At 48.9% G+C, this 12,074-nt stretch overlaps 1 protein-coding gene and 1 non-coding gene across 5 annotated transcripts in view; both read left to right on the top strand.

Annotated features, from left to right (window-relative positions):
- Positions 1–12,074, top strand: part of LOC134910211 (interferon-induced, double-stranded RNA-activated protein kinase-like) — a 237,276-nt gene that overhangs the window by 47,298 nt on the left and 177,904 nt on the right. The window lies entirely within an intron of this gene.
- LOC134913516 (U5 spliceosomal RNA) lies at positions 9,750–9,864 on the top strand. Its single transcript, XR_010177262.1, has one exon. It is a non-coding gene; the product is annotated as a U5 spliceosomal RNA (small nuclear RNA).

The raw sequence follows: 12,074 nt of genomic DNA, 5'->3' as shown, positions 1-12,074 counted from the left end.
GTTGGGAAAAACCAATGGTGGATATGATGGCGTCCCGCCTCAACAAAAAACTGGACAGGTATTGCGCCAGGTCAAGAGATCCTCAGGCAATAGCTGTGGACGCTCTGGTAACACCGTGGGTGTTCCAGTCAGTGTATGTGTTCCCTCCTCTGCCTCTCATACCAAAAGTACTGAGAATTATACGGCAGAAGGGAGTAAGAACGATACTAGTGGCTCCGGATTGGCCAAGAAGAACTTGGTACCCGGAACTTCAAGAGATGCTCACGGAGGATCCGTGGCCTCTACCTCTAAGACGGGACCTGCTTCAGCAGGGACCGTGTCTATTCCAAGACTTACCGCGGCTGCGTTTGACGGCATGGCGGTTGAACGCCGAATTCTAAAGGAAAAAGGCATTCCGGAAGAGGTCATTCCTACACTGGTAAAAGCCAGGAAGGAGGTGACTGCACAACATTATCACCGCATTTGGAGAAAATATGTTGCGTGGTGTGAGGCCAGGAAGGCCCCCACGGAGGAATTTCAACTGGGTCGATTCCTACATTTCCTGCAAACAGGATTGTCTATGGGCCTAAAATTGGGGTCCATTAAGGTTCAAATTTCGGCCCTGTCGATTTTCTTCCAGAAAGAATTGGCTTCAGTTCCTGAAGTCCAGACCTTTGTAAAAGGAGTACTACATATACAGCCCCCGGTTGTGCCCCCAGTGGCACCGTGGGATCTTAATGTAGTCTTGGATTTTCTCAAATCCCATTGGTTTGAGCCGCTCAAATCGGTGGAGCTGAAGTATCTCACATGGAAAGTAACCATGCTACTGGCCCTGGCTTCAGCCAGGAGAGTATCAGAATTGGCGGCTTTATCATATAAGAGCCCATATCTGATTTTCCATACGGACAGGGCAGAACTGCGGACGCGTCCTCATTTTCTGCCTAAGGTGGTGTCAGCGTTTCACCTGAACCAGCCTATTGTGGTGCCTGCGGCTACTAACGAGTTGGAGGATTCCAAGTTGTTGGACGTGGTCCGGGCATTGAAAATATATATTTCAAGAACGGCGGGAGTCAGAAAGTCTGACTCACTGCTTATATTGTATGCACCCAACAAGATGGGTGCTCCTGCTTCTAAGCAGACGATTGCTCGTTGGATTTGTATCACAATTCAACTTGCACATTCTGTGGCAGGCTTGCCACAACCTAAATCTGTCAAGGCCCATTCCACAAGGAAAGTGGGCTCATCCTGGGCGGCTGCCCGGGGAGTCTCGGCATTACAACTCTGCCGAGCTGCTACTTGGTCAGGGGCAAATACGTTTGCTAAATTCTACAAATTTGATACCCTGGCTGAGGAGGACCTTGAGTTCTCTCATTCGGTGCTGCAGAGTCATCCGCACTCTCCCGCCCGTTTGGGAGCTTTGGTATAATCCCCATGGTCCTGACGGAGTCCCCAGCATCCACTTAGGACGTTAGAGAAAATAAGAATTTACTTACCGATAATTCTATTTCTCGTAGTCCGTAGTGGATGCTGGGCGCCCATCCCAAGTGCGGATTGTCTGCAATACTTGTACATAGTTATTGTTACAAAAAAATCGGGTTGTTATTTGTTGTGAGCCGTCTGTTCAGATGCTCCTACGTTTGTCATACTGTTAACTGGGTTCAGATCACAAGTTATACGGTGTGATTGGTGTGGCTGGTATGAGTCTTACCCGGGGTTCAATATCCTTCCTTATTGTGTACGCTCGTCCGGGCACAGTGTCCTAACTGAGGCTTGGAGGAGGGTCATAGGGGGAGGAGCCAGTACACACCACCTGATCCTAAAGCTTTATTTTTGTGCCCTGTCTCCTGCGGAGCCGCTATTCCCCATGGTCCTGACGGAGTCCCCAGCATCCACTACGGACTACGAGAAATAGAATTATCGGTAAGTAAATTCTTATTTTCTCTAACGTCCTTGAGGATGCTGGGACTCCGTAAGGACCATGGGGAATAGACGGGGTCCGCAGGAGATAGGGCACTTTAAGAAAGCTTTGGACTCGGGGTGTGCACTGGCTCCTCCCTCTATGCCCCTCCTCCAGACCTCAGTTTTACACTGTGCCCAGAACAAGATGGGTGCACTGAAGAGAGCTCTCCTGAGTTCTCTGCCTAAAAGCATTTTTTTTGGAATTTTTCTCTACTTTTTCTACTTTTTCACAGGGAAGCACTGCTGGCAACAGGCTCCCTGCATCGAGGGACTGAGGAGAGAGGAGCAGACCTTCTTGTCTAAGATAGGCTCTGCTTCCTCGGCTACTGGACACCATTAGCTCCAGAGGGGGTGAACGCAGGTTCTTACTGGGCGTCCACCCCCGGAGCAGCGCCGCCGTTCTCCTCACAGAGCTAGAAGAACAGAAGACAGAAGTCGTCGGGCGGCAGAAGCCTTCAGCTTCACGGAGGTAACGCACAGCACTGCAGCTGTGCGTCATTGCTCCCATACACCTCACACACTCCGGTCACTGTAAGGGTGCAGGGCGCAGGGGGGGGCGCCCTGGGCAGCAATATAAACACCTCTTATGGCAAAAGACAATATACATGTACAGGTGGGCACTGTACATGTATATAAAAGAGCCCCCGCCATATTTTTGTAAGTTTGAGCGGGACAGAAGCCCGCCGCCGAGGGGGCGGGGCTTCTCCCTCAGCACTCACCAGCGCCATTTTCTCTCCACAGCACCGCTGAGAGGTAGCTCCCCGGACTCTCCCCTGCTTACACACTGTGAAGGGGTGTTTAAAAGAGGGGGGCACATAATTGGCGGATAACATATTATACAGCGCTGCTGGGGAAAAACATTTTGTGTTGGTCTTCAGGATCATTGCGCTGGGGTGTGTGCTGGCATACTCTCTCTCTGTCTCTCCAAAGGGCCTTGACAGGGATACTGTCTTCAGGAAAGGGGTTCCCTGTGTGTGTGAAGTGTGTCGGTACGCGTGTGTCGACATGTTTGACGAGGAAGGCTCGCTTAATGTGGAGGGGGAGTGCTTGAATGTCATGTCGCCGTCGGCAACGCCGACACCGGAATGGGTGGATATGCTGAATGTCTTGAATGCAAATGTTAATCTATTGCATAAAAGGTTAGACAAGGCAGAAGCTAGGGATCAGTCAGGTAGCCAGTCCATGCCTGTCCCTGTGGCGCCAGGCCCTTCGGGGTCTCAGAAGCGCACCATTTCCCAGATCGATGACACAGATACCGACACAGATACTGACTCTAGTGTCGACTATGAAGATGCAAAATTACAGCCGAAGGTGGCAAAAGGTATTCGGTACATGATTATTGCCATTAAAGAGGTTTTGCATATTACTGAAGAACCCCCGGTCCCTGACACGAGGGTACACATGTATAAAGGGAAAAAGCCTGAAGTCACCTTACCATCCTCATTTGAACTAAGTGAATTGTGCGAAAAGGCTTGGGAATCTCCGGATAGGAGACCACAAGTTCCCAAAAGGATTCTTATGGCGTATCCTTTTCCACAAACTGATAGGATACGCTGGGAATCTTCGCCTAAAGTAGACAAGGCGCTGACACGCTTGTCCAAAAAGGTGGCACTGCCTTCTCAGGATACGGCTTCCCTCAAGGAACCTGCTGACCGCAGGCAGGAAATTACCTTGACGCACATTTACACTCATTCAGGTACTATTGCTAGACCGGCTATGGCGTCTGCCTGGGTTTGTAGTGCGGTTGTGGCATGGGCAGATTCCTTATCTACGGAGATTGACACCTTAGATAGGGATGCTATTCAAATGACCATAGAGCATATCAGAGATGCTGCCTTGTATATGAGAGATGCTCAGAGAGACATTTGTTTATTAAGCTCCAGAATAAATGCTATGTCTATTTCTGCTAGGCGGCTCTTGTGGACCCGACAGTGGACGGGAGATGCCGATTCAAAGCGGCATATGGAGTCCTTGCTTTACAAAGGGGAGGCGTTGTTTGGAGACGGCCTCTCGGACCTTGTCTCTACGGCTACGGCTGGTAAGTTGAATTTCTTACCTTATGTCCCCCCGCAGCATACAAAAAAGGCACCTCATTATCAAATGCAGTCCTTTCGTTCCAATAAAAACAAAAAGGTACGGGGATCGTCCTTTGTTGCCAGAGGGAAAGGTAGGGGAAAGAAGCTGCACACAGCTAGTTCCCAAGAGCAAAAGTCCTCCCCTGCCTCTGCAAAGTCCACCGCATGACGCTGGGGCTTCCCGGGGAAAGGCAGATCTAGTGGGGGCTCGTCTTCGGTTTTTCAGCCACGTCTGGGTTCACTCGCAGGTGGATCCCTGGGCATTAGAGATTGTTTCTCAGGGATACAGGCTGGAATTCGAAGACTTGCCTCCTCGCCGGTTTTTCAAATCGGCTCTGCCGGCTTCCCGGTCAGAGAGAGAGCTAGTGTTGGCGGCAATCCAAAAATTGTATATTCAACAGGTGATTGTTACAGTTCCTCACCTCCAGCAAGGAGAGGGATATTACTCGACCCTGTTTGTGGTTCCGAAACCGGACGGTTCGGTCAGACCCATTTTAAACCTAAAATCTCTGAACCTGTACTTGAAGAGGTTCAAGTTCAAGATGAAATCACTCAGGGCGGTCATCGCCAGCCTGGAGGGGGGGATTGGATGGTGTCCCTGGACATAAAGGATGCATACCTTCATGTTCCGATATTCCCCCCTCATCAGGCGTTCCTGAGATTTGCAGTGCAGGACTGTCACTACCAATTTCAGACGTTGCCGTTTGGGCTTTCCACGGCCCGAGGATTTTCACCAAGGTAATGGCGGAAATAATGGTGCTCCTGCGCAGGCAGGGGGTCACAATTATCCCATACTTGGACGATCTCCTCATAAAGGCGAGATCTCGGGAGAAGTTGCTGGACAGTGTGTCTCTGTCCATGAAGACGTTGCAGATACACGGCTGGATTGTCAATATACCGAAGTCCCAGCTAGTCCCTACAACGCGTCTGACCTTTTTGGGCCTGATTCTAGACACAGACCAGAAAAAGGTTTTTCTTCCGATCGAAAAGGTTCAGGAGCTCATAGCCATGGTCAGGAACCTCTTACAACCAAAAAAGGTTTCAGTGCATCATTGCACGCGGGTCCTGGGGAAGATGGTGGCTTCATACGAGGCCATCCTTTTCGGCAGGTTCCATGCGAGGACCTTTCAATGGGACCTCTTGGACAAGTGGTCCGGGTCCCATTTACGAATGCATCAAAGGATCACCCTGTCTCCCAGGACCAGGGTATCTCTCCTGTGGTGGCTGAACAGTGCTCACCTGATAGAGGGTCTCAGGTTCGGCATTCAGGACTGGGTCCTGGTGACCACGGACGCAAGCCTCCGCGGCTGGGGAGCAGTAACACTGGGAAGAAATTTCCAAGGTCTCTGGTCAAACCTAGAGACTTGTCTCCACATCAACGTCCTGGAGTTGAGGGCCATATACAACGCCCTGTGCCAAGCGGAGGAATTGCTTCGGAGAAAACCGGTTCTGATTCAGTCGGACAACGTCACGGTAGTGGCTCATATAAACCGGCAAGGCGGAACAAGGAGCAGAGTGGCCATGGCAGAAGCGACCAGGCTTCTACGCTGGGCGGAAGGCCATGTAAGCGCACTATCAGCAGTGTTCATCCCGGGGGTGGACAACTGGGAGGCGGACTTCCTCAGCAGGCACGACCTGCATCCGGGAGAGTGGGGACTTCATCAAGAAGTCTTCGCACAGATCACGGATCGATGGGGACTGGTTTAAATCGACATGATGGCATCCCGTCTCAACAAAAAGCTAAAGCGGTATTGCGCCAGGTCAAGGGACCCTCAGGCGGTAGCGGTAGACGCTCTGGTGACACCTTGGGTGTTCAGATCGGTCTATGCGTTTCCTCCGCTTCCTCTCATACCCAAAGTGTTGAGAATAATAAGAATGAGCAGGGTCAGAACAATCCTCATTGTTCCAGATTGACCACGGAGGACTTGGTATCCGGAGCTGCAAGAGTTGCTCACAGAAGATCCGTGGCCTCTTCCTCTAAGGCAGAACCTGCTGCGGCAGGGGCCCTGTCTGTTCCAAGACTTACCGCGGCTGCGTTTGACGGCATGGCGGTTGAACGCCGGATCCTAGCGGAAAAAGGAATTCCGGAGGAAGTCATTCCTACCCTGATCAAGGCTAGGAAAGACGTGACGTTAAAACATTATCGCCGTATTTGGCGGAAATATGTTTCTTGGTGTGAGGCCAGAGCTGCTCCTACGGAGGAGTTCCATTTGGGCCGTCTGCTTCACTTCCTTCAAACAGGAGTGCCTTTGGGCCTAAAATTAGGGTCCATAAAGGTCCAAATTTCGGCCTTATCCATTTTCTTTCAAAGAGAATTAGCCTCTCTTCCTGAAGTACAGACTTTTGTGAAGGAGGTGCTGCATATTCAGCCTCCCTTTGTGCCTCCGGTGGCACCTTGGGATCTTAACGTGGTGTTACGTTTCCTCAAGTCACCTTGGTTTGAACCACTCAAAACTGTGGAGTTGAAATACCTCACGTGGAAAGTGGTCATGTTGTTGGCATTAGCTTCGGCTAGACGTGTTTCAGAATTGGCGGCTTTATCACATAAAAGCCCATACTTGGTTTTTCACGTGGATAGGGCAGAGTTGAGGACTCGTCCTCAATTTCTGCCAAAGGTGGTCTCATCTTTTCATATGAACCAACCTATTGTCGTGCCTGTGGCTACACGGGACTTGGAGGATTCCGAGTCCCTGGATGTGGTCAGGGCTTTGAAGATTTATGTGACCAGAACGGCTAGAATCAGGAAGACTGAAGCTCTGTTTGTTCTGTGTGCGGCCAACAAGGTTGGCACTCCTGCTTCATAGCAGACTATTGCTCGCTGGATCTGTAACACGATTCAGCAGGCGCATTCTACGGCAGGATTGCCGTTACCGAAATCGGTTAAGGCCCATTCCACTAGGAAAGTGGGCTCTTCTTGGGCGGCTGCCTGAGGGGTCTCGGCATTACAGTTGTGCCGAGCAGCTACTTGGTCGGGGTCTAACACCTTTGCAAAGTTCTATAAGTTTGATACCCTGGCTGAGGAGGACCTCCTGTTTGCTCAATCGGTGCTGCAGAGTCATCCGCACTCTCCCGCCCATTTGGGAGCTTTGGTATAATCCCCATGGTCCTTACGGAGTCCCAGCATCCTCAAGGACGTTAGAGAAAATAAGATTTTACTTACCAGTAAATCTATTTCTCGTAGTCCGTAGAGGATGCTGGGCGCCCGTCCCAAGTGCGGACTTCTTCTGCAATACTTGTATATAGTTATTGCTTACATAAGGGTTATGTTATAGTTTATCGGTTGAACCGTGGCTATGTTGTTGTTCATACTGTTAACTGGGTAGTTTATCACAAGTTATACGTGTGATTGGTGTGGCTGGTATGGATCTCGCCCTTAGATTTACAAAAATCCTTCCTCGTACTGTCCATCTCCTCTGGGCACAGTTTCCCTAACTGAGGTCTGGAGGAGGGGCATAGAGGGAGGAGCCAGTGCACACCCAGAGTCCAAAGCTTTCTTAAAGTGCCCTATCTCCTGCGGAGCCAGTCTATTCCCCATGGTCCTTACGGAGTCCCAGCATCCTCTACGGACTACGAGAAATAGATTTACCGGTAAGTTAAATCTTATTTTTACCAGTGTCTGGTTGATTCAAAAGAATAAAGTTTGAAAACATTTTTAATTGCTAAAGTTAAACAACATAAACATCTAACCCTGCAATTGTTGGAACAAAATGTGGCTTTAATGCTAAGAAAGTATGTGGATTATAGTTTTAGTCCATTAATTTGGAGGCCAAAATCCATGTAGCTATGTGGTGATCATGACTACTGTACTCTACTACACTTGCACTTGCTTAACTGTTATCCACCACTCCAAGTGTAGGTGACTTGTACAAGTTACACCTACTGTAGTTGTAAACGTGGACAGATTTTTCTGCTCAAACAAAGCCCATTTCTTTATCATCCACTAGGGGTCACTGGAGTACTCTTGGGATATGGACGGGCGTGGCCGAACAAGGGCACTGAATATTTAAATTTAGGACCCTCCCCCCCCTCCATATCCCCGAGTACCTCAGTGTACTCTCTCAGTGTTTTTTCGGTGCTCACAGCACGAACAAGGCTTGTGGTATAGCCACACTTGGATTTTTAATTTTTATTTTTAATTTTTATTTTTACAACTTAGCACATCCCTTCCCAGTTTCTGGAAAAACATGGGTCCGGGATAGTGCCGCTGCACGGGCAGCGCATGGCGTGTCGGTCCTCACAAAGAGCACCCTCACAGCCACAGACAGCATGGCGTGTCGGTCCTCACGAAGAGCACCCTCACAGCCACAGACAGCCCACTGCTTCTACAAAGAGCAGCCAGGACTAGGAAGCTGGACGGGCTTGCACAAAAGAAGCCGTCGCAGCCATAGATTACTGGAAGCTGACTGGAGCTGGACGGAGATAGACGTCACAGCCAAGACTACAGAGCTGACAGGAGCTTACACAAAGAAGCCCCGTTGCAGCCATGAGTCACACCACTGAAGCTGGACGGAGCTTACACAGAAAAAGCCCCGTCACAGCCAGGAGTTACAGAATGGCAGTCGTCACAGCCATGATCAGAAAGGTAGGCTGGGGAAACGGGGCGGTCAGCGCAGGCTGCCGCCCCGCTATGTAGGGGTTAATGCCTCCTGCTCATACGGAGCTCCGTCCGGCTGCACAGCAGGGGGAGCTCATACGCACTATGCCCAGCCGCTATGGAAGTCACAAGGTCTGACACTGGACGGAGCTGACAGAAAGCTCCGTCACAGCCAGGATGAAAGCCCCGTCACATGCTGGACGGAGCTTACAGGAGGTGCGGCAAGGTATGGTGGGGTGTCTGGGCGGTCAGCTCACGCTGCCGCCCTGCTGTGTGGGTGTTTGCCGCCGCTGAAGCCGCCGCTGATATGCCCCGTTTAACTACGCTAGAAGCTCAGAGCGGCCGCACGTCACTCAGAGACGCCGGCCGCTCTCACAGCGCTGATTACCCGGCACCGAGGTAGGACAGGCGCCGCCCGAGCCAGAACTAAGTTCCCGCTTTCTAAGATGCACAGAGCGGCCGCACGTCACTCACAGACGCCGGCCGCTCTTCCAGCGCTGACACCGCACACTGATGTATGAAGGCGCCGCCCGCTCGTCCGGACGGCTCCCCGGCGCTATACACAGCGCTCCCCTGCTCTCCCTGCACCCGCTCCCGTCCGCTGCAGGTAACATGGGGGAGACTACCGGGGGTGAGGGGGAGTAAATACCCATAGCAGCAGCACCAAGGCTGCATGGGTTAATAAGACATAGTATTAACAGATCATGTCCTAAAATATGTTTCTAATTGTATGAATGGCATGCTTCCTGTTTTTCTGTAGGCTGCCATATAATGTAATAAGTGTTCTATTAACTGGAATGTGATTATCACACTTTAATAGGCTATTAAGCCTATATTACCTGTATAATAGGCTATTAAGTCTATATATATTAACACTGCAGCAGGTCCTGTGCTTTTCAGTGTATGCATGGCATGGGGGCCATTTTTAATCATTACAGTTTCTTCCAGTTTATAATTCCAGAACATTCCGGCCATACACCTCTGCTCCACAAGGGGGCGCAGGGGTGTTAGTGGGAATTTTTGTTCAGGTTTCACATAATTCTAGAACATTCCTGCCCTACATCTCTAAGCCACCAGAGGCAAAGGGGTGTTAGTGGGAATTTAGTTCGGATTGCACATGTGAACTGCTTTTCACATAAAGAATACTCTGGTTTCTCTTCAGATCTAATAAATCTTTCGCCTGTTGCTAAAGATGTCCGTAGAGAGAAATAACCATGAGTTTCATATAAATTTTTGATGCCTGGCTACAGCTGGCCTTAATATGCTTTTCAGCAACAAAAATATATATATGACACATAAGAACTTCAATAAGTAGTGCAAGTGTTGTCTGTTGCCTATTGTGGTGTCAGTCTGCATAGCTAGTAAGGCTCTAGCGCAGACTAAAAATAATTTTAACGGTCCTATGTTAAGCATTGGCAATTCAAATTAAAACAGCGGTAACATCGGAGTCTCGGAAGTACTCCGCCTACTATAACTAAAGATAGTCTTTTCAAAGGGCCAAGTTCCTTTGGGTACCAGGGTTAATGCAGATCTCACACAATAACTACAAGTGAGAAGGGTGCATTACACCAGCACTTATATAGTGCGGGGTTTTTGACAACATACATTGCTAAAAACCAGTGAGTCAAGGTCTCCATTTGTTTTTATAGAAAAAAATTAGTGGACTTTGATCACTATTTAATCGGTTTCAAAATAACGCGATCCGCCATTGGCAAATGCGTCTGTGTTAAACACTATAAAGTCCCAAGATACATTTGGGTCATTAGTCTCTAGGTATGGAAGCTATGAGATCACTGTTAAAAGAAGCTGCAGAGTATATCTGTAAAGCTTCTACTAACGCCTGTTTTTCATCGTAGCTAGTTCAGCACGACTAGGACAGAGCTTGTTTGGTCCTAAATTTGATATTCAGCCATTACCGCATCCAGTATCAAAACGGAATACTGGTACCGGCGTTTAATCCCTTTAGACTTCAGTTTTTTCAAAGGCGGTTGTACAAAACAGTCACGCCTTGTAACGTCAGGACGCTACAGTCAGCAAGCCAGGGGTTTGATGGCCTCTTTTCCAATTGTGGAAGCGCGTCTTTACATGTTACTTTTGAGGGGTTTCCAGACTTCAATTCATGGATGTCTCAGCTATTTACAGATTAAAGGACAATACTGGCTCTGTCGACCGGTTTGGCAGGTTGCCATTTAGTCTCTGCTGGGTTTCAGCTGTCTTTATAAGCCAAGCAGTAGTATACCAACAGAGTCAGGGTTACATATTCCCTCTGTTTGAGCAAAACCAGACGGCTCTGTCGCAATCTCAATCAGCAGGTCACTTACTGCAGTGGGAAAATGAATTTTCTGCGGTTAGTATTTGTTTATTGGAGCACAAAGTTGCATAATGGCACTTGATCTTCACAAGGCGTATTTACCCATTCCGGTTTGATCTTCACAGGTTCTAGCGTTTGCAAATCGCCACAACCATTATCCATTTCAGGTCTACCGTTGCTTATCGCCTCGGGTATTTACCAAAGTTATGTTGGGGATGATAGCTCATCTCACATAAGGACTCTGTCTCAACAGAGTTTCTCTACCTTAGATGATCTGCTCATAAGAACTCTGTCTCAACAGAGTTCCTCTAACTTGCGCTACTAAGGTATACTGCGGTAGCAGATCAAGTTCGAAAACAATCGCATCTAATTCCGTCTAAACGATGTCAATGCCTAGGTAAGATTATAAATACGGTAAATCAAAGACTTTTACTTACTACACCAGCAAGAACAAATGTACATCTAGTAATTAGTGCAAAACACGCACACTAGCGGTACATTGGTGTATTCACCTATTAAGAATAAAGATGTGTTTTCAATTTAGTTCGCCCCTTCACTCGCGTTTCCCACAGAGGGACAAGGGTGTATATACTCTGGACGAGAGTCGCAGAGGGTCAGGATTTGTAGTTAAACAAGATCAGCGACAAAGGTTCTAAAACGGATCACGACAGATTGCTGTCGATAAATGTCCTGGAACTCCGTGCATTTTACAATGCAATACATGCTTCGTTTTCAGTCTGACCAGGGGCAGTCAGACAAGGCAACGGCAGTTGCATACACAATAACCAGGGAGAACCAAGAAGCCGCATGGCAATGCGGCAAGTAACTCAAATCCTCAATTGCTCAGAACACCATTATGTGAGAATGTCAACTACGTTCATTCCGTGAGGGGACATCTGTCACACAGATGATCTCACTCGTCAGGATTTAGATCCTGAAATCTGGACATTAAATCCACAGGTGTTTCCTATGTGAGTCCACAGAAGAAGGTTACCCTCAGGTATACATAATGGCATCTCGCCACAATTACAAAAGCTTAGTATGTGTAACGGGGGCAGTGGCGGTGGAGTCTCTCGCATTCATGTGGTGATTCAGCATCGTGTATCTAACTCCACCAGTTTTTTCCGCTGCTCTCTCTCTCTCTCTCTCTCCGTTG

The sequence above is a fragment of the Pseudophryne corroboree genome, chromosome 4 (assembly GCF_028390025.1).
Source record: "Pseudophryne corroboree isolate aPseCor3 chromosome 4, aPseCor3.hap2, whole genome shotgun sequence".
Classification (NCBI taxonomy): Eukaryota; Metazoa; Chordata; class Amphibia; order Anura; family Myobatrachidae; genus Pseudophryne; species Pseudophryne corroboree.
This window is presented reverse-complemented; position numbering and strand designations above follow the sequence as displayed.